The following is a 9,485-nucleotide window of genomic DNA, read 5'->3' as shown; positions in this document are numbered from 1 at the left end:
GGGAGAAAGATGAATGAACAAGTAATGACCACTCAAAGTAGTATTGAGTAGTAACTCAGAGTTCTGTGTGCCTGTGAGGGAGGTGAGGACAGGTGGCGTGAGGCCCAAACAAGTGAATGATTCAGTCTGGGTCTGGGGTGGGTTAGAGAGAGCTTCGCAGAGGGATAACGTTTGAGCTGAGGGCAAGTAAGATGGTGCCCAGGAGACCTAAGTAGGGAAGGAAATGAGCAAAGGCTGGAGGTATGTAAGTTCACAGGGTGTTTAAGGAGCAGCAACCCAGTACACTGGAGTGAAACCAGTTCTGTTCTAGGTTATTGAGGTGGGCTCATAGGCGAGTTGAGGACCACTGCTGAAGCAACCAGGAGTTAATTCAGAAAAGAGATCTGTAGATTCCATGCGATCCCAATCAAAATCCCAGCATACTTTTTTTTTTTTTTAGCAATTAATGAACTAATTTGAAAAACCTAGAATAGCCAAAAGAATTTTGAAAAAGAACAAAAAGAGAACTTACACTCTATGATTTCAAGGCTTATTTAAAAACTACAGTAATGGTATTAGCATAAAGATAGATATATGGATGAATGGAACAGAATAGAGTCAAAATAGATCTGCACATATATGGTCAATTGATTCTCAGTGTTCAGTGAAATTGCCAAGGAAATTCAATGGGGAAAGAAAGGATAATTTTTTCCATAAATGGTGCTGGCACAATTGAATAGCCAAATGTAAAAAACAAAAACAAATAAACAAACAGGCCGAGGACGGTAGCTCACACTTGCAATCCTAGCAGGGAGGCTGAGGCAGGAGGATTGCTTGAGACCAATAGTTCAAGACCAGCCTGAGCAACACAATGAGACCCCTGTTTTTTACAGAAAAACTAAAAGTTTAGCCGGATGTGGTGGCACCCACCTATAGTCAGAGCTAATCAGGAACTGAGGCAGGAGAGTTGCCTGAGCCCAGGAGTTTGAGGTTGCTGTGAGCGATGATGACACCACTGCACTCTAGCCTGGGAAACAGAGTGAGAGGCTGTCTCAAACAAAAAACCTTGACCCTTACCCTACCCCATATACAAAAATTAACTAGAAATATTTACATGTAATGAATAAAATGCAAGGTGTAAAAGAAAAAAAAAAGAGAAATAATAGGGCACAAAAAGCATGAAAAAGAAAAAAATAAATTTGACTTCATAAGATTGAAATCCTTTGCTCTTCAAAAGACACTGTTAAGTATAAAATTAAAAGGCAAGCCACAAACTGGAATAGAATATTTGCAAAACAAATATCTGACAAAGAACTTGTATCTAAAATACACAACAAGACTGGAGAGCCTATCTACCTAACAGATAGATAGTTAGGATCTCCAACTATCAAAACAAATTTTTTTAAAAAAGAAAAAAGTACACAATGAGATCTTTCAACTCTTTAAGAAGAAAAATAACCCAAATAAAAAATGACCAAAGGCCGGGCGTGGTGGCTCACGCCTGTAATCCTAGCACTTAGGGAGGCCGAGGCGGGCGGATTGCTCAAGGTCAGGAGTTCGAAACCAGCCTGAGTGAGACCCCGTCTCTACCAAAAATAGAAATAAATTAATTGACCAACTAAAAATATATATACAAAAAATTAGCCGGGCATGGTGGTGCATGCCTGTAGTCCCAGCTACTCGGGAGGCTGAGGCAGTAGGATCGCTGAGCCCCGGACATTGAGGTTGCTGTGAGCCAGGCTGACGCCACGGCACTCACTCTAGCCTGGGCAACAAAGTGAGACTCTGTTTCAAAAAAAAAAAAAAAATTACCAAAGATTTTAAAAATTACTCAAACAAAGAAGATATAGGGATTGCAAATTGGCACATGATAATGGTGCCTAACATCATTAGTCAAATACAAATTAAAAACCACAAAAAGATACCACTATATACCCATCAGAATGGTTAAAATTAAAAAGACCAACCTTGACTTCACTAGGTGTTTGCCAAGCAGTTAAGCAACTGGAACTCTCATATACTGCTGGTGGGAATGTAAAATGATATAACCACTTTGGCAGTCTCTTAAAAAGTTAAAAAAAAAAAAAAGAAGAAAGTTAAACATGCACTTATCATATGATCCAGCCATTCCATTCCTGGGAATGTACCCAAGAGAAACCAAAGCATATGTCTACATAAAGACTTGTACATGAACATTCATAATGGCTTTATTTGTAATAGCCCCAAACTGTAAACATATCCACCAACAGATGAGTGGATAAACAAATGGTAGTTTGTCCATATGATAGGATACTACTCAGCAATAAAAAGGAATGAACTATTGATAAATACATAATATGATCAAATCTCAATATAATTACACTGAGTGAAAGAAGCCAGACAAAAAATGACTATTTGATTCCATTGATATTAAATTCTAGACAATGCAAACTAATCTATGTTGTCTGAAAGTAAAACAGCAGCTGTTTTCTGGGAACATGGCAGTAGGAAAGGGAGGGATAGATTACAAGGAGTATAATGAAACTCTTAAGGGTGAAGGATATGTTCATTGCCTCCAAACTCATCAAACTGTACACTTCAAATATGTGCAGTTTATTGTATTAGATATATTTGCATAAAGTTATTTTTAAAACACAATAAAATGGCAATCATAACGTGTAGTTTTGGGCAGTTTCTAAAGCACTTTTTGATCTTCCTAACACCCCAGTAAGGGAGAAGCCAGGCAGTATTTTCCTGGTTTCACAGAAAAAACACTGAGGCTGAGAGGGGGTCCCAGTCCACAGCACCAGGATATAGGTAAGCCGGGCTGGGACCCATGCCTTGGGTTGGATTAGCAGGGTAAAGAGTACCAGAACTGGATTCCAGCCTGTCTCCATCATTTATAGCTCCTCATGTTACCTCTTTATTTTTTCTTTTATTATGAAATAGAACATAGATACAGAGACATACATGAAACATACATGTGCAGTTTGATAAATAATTATAAAGTGAATACCCATGTAATCATCACACAGGTAAATCAAGACACATATTGCCAGCAGGGGCCTCCCTGCAAGATCTCCCCTCAGTGACAGCTCCCTCCTCAGGGTACCTGTTAGCACCTGTTAGCACCCTGGTACAAGCCCACATCACCTCCCTCCTGGATTACTGCAATAGCCCTCTTACTGGGTCTCCTTGGTCTACCCTTGCCCCCTTCCTTCTCAACACAATAGTCATAAGATTCCTTTTGAAAATGCAAGGCAGAGGCTGGGCATGGTGGCTCACATCTGTAATCCTAGCAATCTGGGAGGCTGAGGCAGGTGGATTGTTTGAGCTCAGGAGTTCCAGACCAGCCTGAGCAAGAGCGAGACCCCTGTCTCTCCTAAAAAAATATATAGAAAGAAATTAGCTGGACAACTAAAAAATAATAATTATATATATATATATATATATATATATATATATATATATATTAGCTGGGCATGGTGGCGCATGCCTGTAGTCCCAACTACTCGGGAGGCTGAGGCAGAAGGATCACTTGAGCCTAGGAGTTTGAGGTTGGGGTGAGCTAGGCTGATGCACGGCACTCTAACCTGGGCAACAGAGTGAGACTCTGTCTCAAAAACAAAACAAAACAAAACAAAACAAAAAATGCAAGGCAGAGCATGTCACTCCTCTGTTCAAAACCCTGCCATAGTTCTCCATTTTACTCAGCATGGAAGCTGCTTGCCCCCTCACCCCTATGCTCCAGCCTCCAGATGTCCTTACTCCTCCTTCAACTAGAACACACTAGACATGCTCCTTCCTTAGGGCCTTTGCTCTGACGGTTCCCTCTGCCTGGAATACTCCTTACTCAACCTCTCCCTTCTTTCATGCATTTGCTCAAATTGCTCCTTTCCAAGAAGGCTTACCCTGACCACCCTCCTAAATACTGCAACCTTCCACCTCCCGTTTGGGAATTCCTGATCCCCTCACTCTGTTCTATTCTGTTTTGTTTCATAGCACCACTTTCTGATATACTATATAACTTCTTTTTTTATTTTATAGATTGTTTGTTGCCTGTTTCCCCAGGTATGGTACACAGGGTACCAATGAAAGAAGCATTTTTGCTTCTTTCATTCACTGGTGTTTCTCCAGTGCCCAGAATAATACCTGGCACATTGAGGGTACACAGTAAATATGTGTTGAATGGAAGAACCACTATCTGGTCTTTTGTGATAATCATTTCCTTGCTTTTCTTTGTACTGGCCCCCAGCCCCACATACCCATTCCAAATAATACAATTTAGTCTGGCCCATTTAACTCTACACTGTATTTGTTTGAATCATACTGTATTTATTCTCTTATGTCCCACTTTCTTTTGCTCAACATTGTGTTTTTTGAGATTCATCCACATTGTTGCATATAACTGCAGTTCCTTCATTTTCCCCTGAGGTCAAGTTTGCCGATGTATGAATATACCACAACCCATCTGTCTATTGAGCTGTTGAAGGACATCTGGGAGCTCCTTCCAGTTTTTGGTCACATCAAACAGTTCTGTTAGGGCAAACTCGAATGCATCTCCTGTTACATGTGTGTATGAGGTTATCTGGGGTATATAACTAGGAGTGCAACCTCAGGGCTCAGTGTACATTACTCTTCAGTTTTACTAGATAATCCCAAATGGTTTCCAAAGTGGTTGCATCAGTCTACCCTCCCATCTGTAGTAAGGTCACCTCTTTTGGCCTCAGTTTCCCCTGTGCCCTTTGTAAAATAAGAGGATTGGAGGGTTAGATTTCTGAGGTTTCTTTTCTTTTTTTTTTTCTTTTTGAGACAGAGTCTCACTCTGCTGCCTGGGCTAGAGTGCCGTAGCATCAGCCTAGCTTACAGCAACCTCAAATTCCTGGGCTTAAGCGATCCTTCTGCCTCACCCTCTGGAGTAGCTGGGACTACAGGCATGTAGCTGGGACTACCACCATGCCCGGCTAATTTTTCATATATATGTATTAATTGGCCAATTAATTTCTTTTTATCTTTAGTAGAGACAGGGTCTTGCTCTTGCTCAGGCTGGTTTCCAACTCCTGACCTTGAGCAATCCACCCGCCTCAGCCTCTCAGAGTGCTAGGGTTACAGGCGCGAGCCACTGTGCCCCGCCAATTTCTGAGATTTCTTTTGGTTCTGATGTTCTATGAATATGTGATCAAGAAGCCCTGAAGCAGCAGCACTTGGAGTTGAGCCACCTTTAGGGAGCACCTAACCTACAAGGGAGAGAGGAGATAACCTTGCTTGGGATGAGGACTCCCAACATTAGGGTGAGGCACTGTCCTAAACTCTCAAGACTGGTATTGGGTAGAGACTCAGGCCTTGACAGAGGTTGGCAACTCTTATTTGTACACCATGATGTCTGCTCCTTCCCAAGCTTGAGAGAATTCCCAAACACAAAACATGGCAAAGAGAGACAAGAGGCAAAAATAATAAATTCATTCAAAGACAAGGTCAAACGTGTCATATGGAAAAGTCAGGGGTAAGTGATCTGTGTATGCGGGGAGGGCTGCACAGATTCTTCCAGGAAAAGGAGGGAATTTTACAGAGACATACCTGGTGGAGAGGAGGCAGTGGCAGTTTTAGAGAAAGGGGCAGAACAGAGTGGGGGATGGTGACTCTGGGAAGGGGCCAGTCTGGAGCCAGGAGGGCTGCTTAGACAATCTTTATTCCTTGAGCACAGATGCTGCCATCCAGAGGGATAGCTGCTGCCCAGGGAGCTGATCTGGCCATCCCTCCAGCTTCCCTGGAGGCTGGCAGCCTCTGTCACATTAGAAGGAGGGGCTCTGCCTGCACCTCCCTGGGGAGCCTCCCCTGGACACATGGGCCCTTGCCTCCAATGGGAGGCTGGTCAGTACTGGGCAAAAGCGCTAGGTGCAGGGGGTGAAGACCCCCTGGTTCTCCACAGGATGGATCGTGATGAGGCTCTGCTGGAAGCACCCATCTTGTGATGTTGCAAGGAGAGAAGTGGATTCAGAACTGGACACTCAGGTAGATCCTCCTCCTGGCTGTATCTCCTCCCTCCTCTCCCTACCATTCCCCTACAATTGCTTTCTTTCATTCATGTATTCATTCTAGCATTTATTCAGTCATGCATACTGTGAGTGCTTAATATGTGCCAAATCCCCATGCTAGGCATTGGGGATGATAAAATGAACAAAGCACACTCCTGGGTCTTTGGTTGCTTGCAGTCAAATAAGGGAGACCCACTGGATGGAATCTTCTTACCTTCCTCACCTGCAGCAGCTGGCGAGGGCCAGGGCCAGGGAGTTGGGGTCAGAGCATCAATATGATGGCTGGTTGATCATCTCCAAATGATGATAACACTTAGATCAAGCAGCTGCTGTGAGGAGGATGCCTTACATATAATAGAAACTCAATACATATTAGCTAAAATGGATTCAAATCTAGGAGGGAGTCATTAGCCAGTCTCAGGTTTCTGGAACTGAGGTAGAATGCCCACAGCCTGGGCATGGAGGTGGTACCTATCACCCTCCGTATCCAGCGACATGGACCTGTCTTCTAGCCCAGATTAGAAGAGGAGGGAAGTGACTCAAATGGGAACATCAAAAGGGGTTAGAGCTTTTAAAGCAGAACAGAAAGATGAGAAAATGGGGCCCAGATTGATTTATTCAGGGCAGATGAATCTCTGTGGGGGCAGGATGGGGAAAGTCTTCCCTGGGGAGGCTGAGGGTTGGGCAGAGGCCTGGGCTGGGACCACAGAGAGAACTGGAAAACCTCAGTGTTGTCTCATGGACCTCTGGCCAGCACCTCTCCTCCCTCACACCCTCGACAGTTATTTTCTTAACTGTCCTTGCCTAGGAATAGTAAAACTTGATCCCAGCAACACCTAGATGGAGGACTTAATTGTTCAGCAAGTATTTACTGAGCACTTACTATGTACTGGTCTCTAAACTGCTGGAAATACAGCAGTGAAGAAAACACACACAAAAAATCCTTATTTTCATGTATACATGCAAATATAGTGGAAGGATAAAATGATAGAAATGGAATTGCTGGAGCAAGGGGCAACTGCATTTAAAATTTTTATTGATATTGTCAAATTGACATAAAAAGTGTTTGTTGCTGGGGCGCGATGGCTCATATCTGTAATCCTAGCATTTTGGGAAATTGAGGTGGGAGGATCTCTTGAGGCCAGGAGTTTGAGACCAGCCTGAGCAACATAGTGAGACCCCGTCTGTACAAAATATTTAAAAATTAGCTTGGTGTGGTGGTGCATGCCTATAGTCTTAGCTATGCTGGAGGCTGGGGTGGAAGTATTGCCTAAGCCCAGGAGTTTGAGGCTGCAGTGATCGTGCCACTGCACTTCAGCCTGGGCAACAGAATGAGACCCTGTCTCTGAAAAACAAACAGGCCAGGTGTGGGTGGCTCATGCCTGTAATCCTAGCACTGTGGGAGGCTGAAGTGGGAGGATCACTTGAGTTAAGGAGTTCGAGACCAGCCTGAGCAAGAGTGAGACTCCGTCTCCACAAAAAATATAAAAATTAGCTGGGTGTGGTGACAGGCACCTGTAGTCTCAGCCACTCCAGAGATTGAGATAATTGCAGGAGGATAATTGCTGTGGCCAGGTGATTCCTCCTGACTATGTTCTGCCTAGCCCATGAAGAACCTGAGTTGCTATTCCCCAAGCCCAGAAATGAAGTACCTTCATAGGAGATATTTTCTTTACCTAGAGAGAAGGCACTCTTCACTGATATTTGTGCTATTTGAGGAGGCTCTTGGGAGAGATGGAGCTCAACTCATGGAGGGATAGAAGATTCTCTATGGCCTCTCCTTTATTTTAGGACCAAGAGGAGAGAAGAGGTGGGGAGCTGCTATTTTGAAAAAAATGAATGTATGGTAAGGGACCAGAAAGTGACATCATCTGGGAACACTTGGTTCAGGCGTGGATAGCAAGTTCAACTACCAACTCCTGGCAACAGCACTGAGGGGAGAGGGGCTTGGGGAAGTTTTTGTCCACAAGTGTCGCAACATTGTTGCAGTGTGAGTATGACCCTAAGTGCTTGGCAGAGGCATAGGCTTGCTGATTCACTGCATCCTGGGCTGACCTCTTCACCTGCGCTGGTCAGTGGATGATTCTGGCCTCCTTTTTGGAGCTAGACAGCTGTTAGATTCAGGGAGCAGCTTCAGAGAGACCTACAGGATTGGGGTGCAGGTACGGAGGCTCCGGAATGTCAGAGCAGTAAATATATGTCCTGATTTCCAGGACTGTCTGATTTCACATATTCTGCCCCACAAGTTCGCCAGCACTTGTCAGACTGGGTGTCCCAGTTTTTGGTTCGGAAAATACGGTCTGTCTCACAGGTAATGGAGAAGGGGAGGAGGCAGTTGGTTCATTCTAGTGTCTAAGACGTTGGTTACATGGGAGCAAGAGACTAGCAGAAATGGCCCCAGCCCAGTGTGCTAGAAGCTCCCATTGAATTCTCAGCTCCGCCCCTTCCGCGCTGAGGCGAGCAGGTGAGTGGGACGGAGTTCGCTGTGACTGGCGCCCTGCTAGACGCTTTGCTCATTGACGTCCCCCGCCCTATCCCATATGGGGAAGTAGGCTGCGGTAACCTGGACTCTCAGCCTCGCCCAGCCAGCTCAATGGGGAGGCTGTAGGCAGGGGAGAGGCGCCATGTGCGTAAGGGAAAGCAGAGGGTCTAAGCAACCAGGTTTGGAGTAGCAGATTACAAGCGGCCTGGATGGGGACGTCAGTTTCTCCCAAGGGACGGAGGAAAGGGACTCCAGGTCCCAAAGCTGCGCTACAGCCAGTTGAGCTAACAACCCCCTCTCCCTCCCGAAGCTCCCCTACCAGAGTGGCAGTCGGCCCAGCCCCGAAAGCGATCAGGCCACGGCCCCCAGCACCGTACGCTCTCCTCCCAGCGTAGCCCGGCCCATCTCCCCACCCGAGGCCCCGCCCCGGCCCCGCCAGCCCCCTAGAGGCGGCTCCCGAAGGCCGTCTCCGGCGGACGGGCTGGTGGGACTACAAGTCCCAGAAGCCCCGAGCCAGCCCCCGGGGGCGGGGTCACGCCGGCAGCGAATTGGGAGGAGCTCTGGTGCTCAGGCTAGGGAACGCGTGTGACCAATGGCGGGGCCGCTCCCGCCGTGAGCCGATGGGGGCGGGGAGAAGGCCGCCTGGGCCGGAACAAAAGCCGGATCCCGGGCGGCTGCCGGCGGCTGGAGCGCTCCGGGTAGTGGGGTGAGTTGGACCTGCGGAGGGAGCGGTGCACACAGACTTTCGCAAGGAGGTGAGTGCGGTGACTGTTTTTACAGGCGGGACCCCAGCTCACCCTGAGAGCTTCCTGCCTCCCTCCCCCAACCCGGAACCGCCGGCGCTGGCTGGGTACTCGCGCACCCTCCCTGCACCTGCTTGGAAGTTTTGGGGGGTCTCAGCTTTAGGTTAGCTTTCGCCCGGGACCCCGGCCGGTGGCCGCGTGTTGAGCCCCCCCCCCATCCTCTCACATTCCAGTTCTTGGGAGTTTGCACAGGGCTTGCCACCCTCC

The 9,485-nt window shown here is 46.5% G+C and overlaps 1 protein-coding gene across 2 annotated transcripts in view; it reads left to right on the top strand.

The window, feature by feature from the left end:
* The first annotated feature begins 9,100 nt into the window (after positions 1 to 9,100).
* Positions 9,101 to 9,485, top strand: part of ACLY (ATP citrate lyase) — a 42,548-nt gene continuing 42,163 nt past the window's right edge. For both annotated transcript variants that reach the window (XM_012765748.2, XM_012765747.2), the window contains exon 1: positions 9,101 to 9,230. The gene's annotated coding sequence lies outside the window, so the exon portion shown is untranslated. The remainder of the gene's footprint in view (positions 9,231 to 9,485) is intronic.

This window comes from Microcebus murinus, chromosome 18 (genome assembly GCF_040939455.1).
Source record: "Microcebus murinus isolate Inina chromosome 18, M.murinus_Inina_mat1.0, whole genome shotgun sequence".
Taxonomy (NCBI): domain Eukaryota; kingdom Metazoa; phylum Chordata; class Mammalia; order Primates; family Cheirogaleidae; genus Microcebus; species Microcebus murinus.
This window is presented reverse-complemented; position numbering and strand designations above follow the sequence as displayed.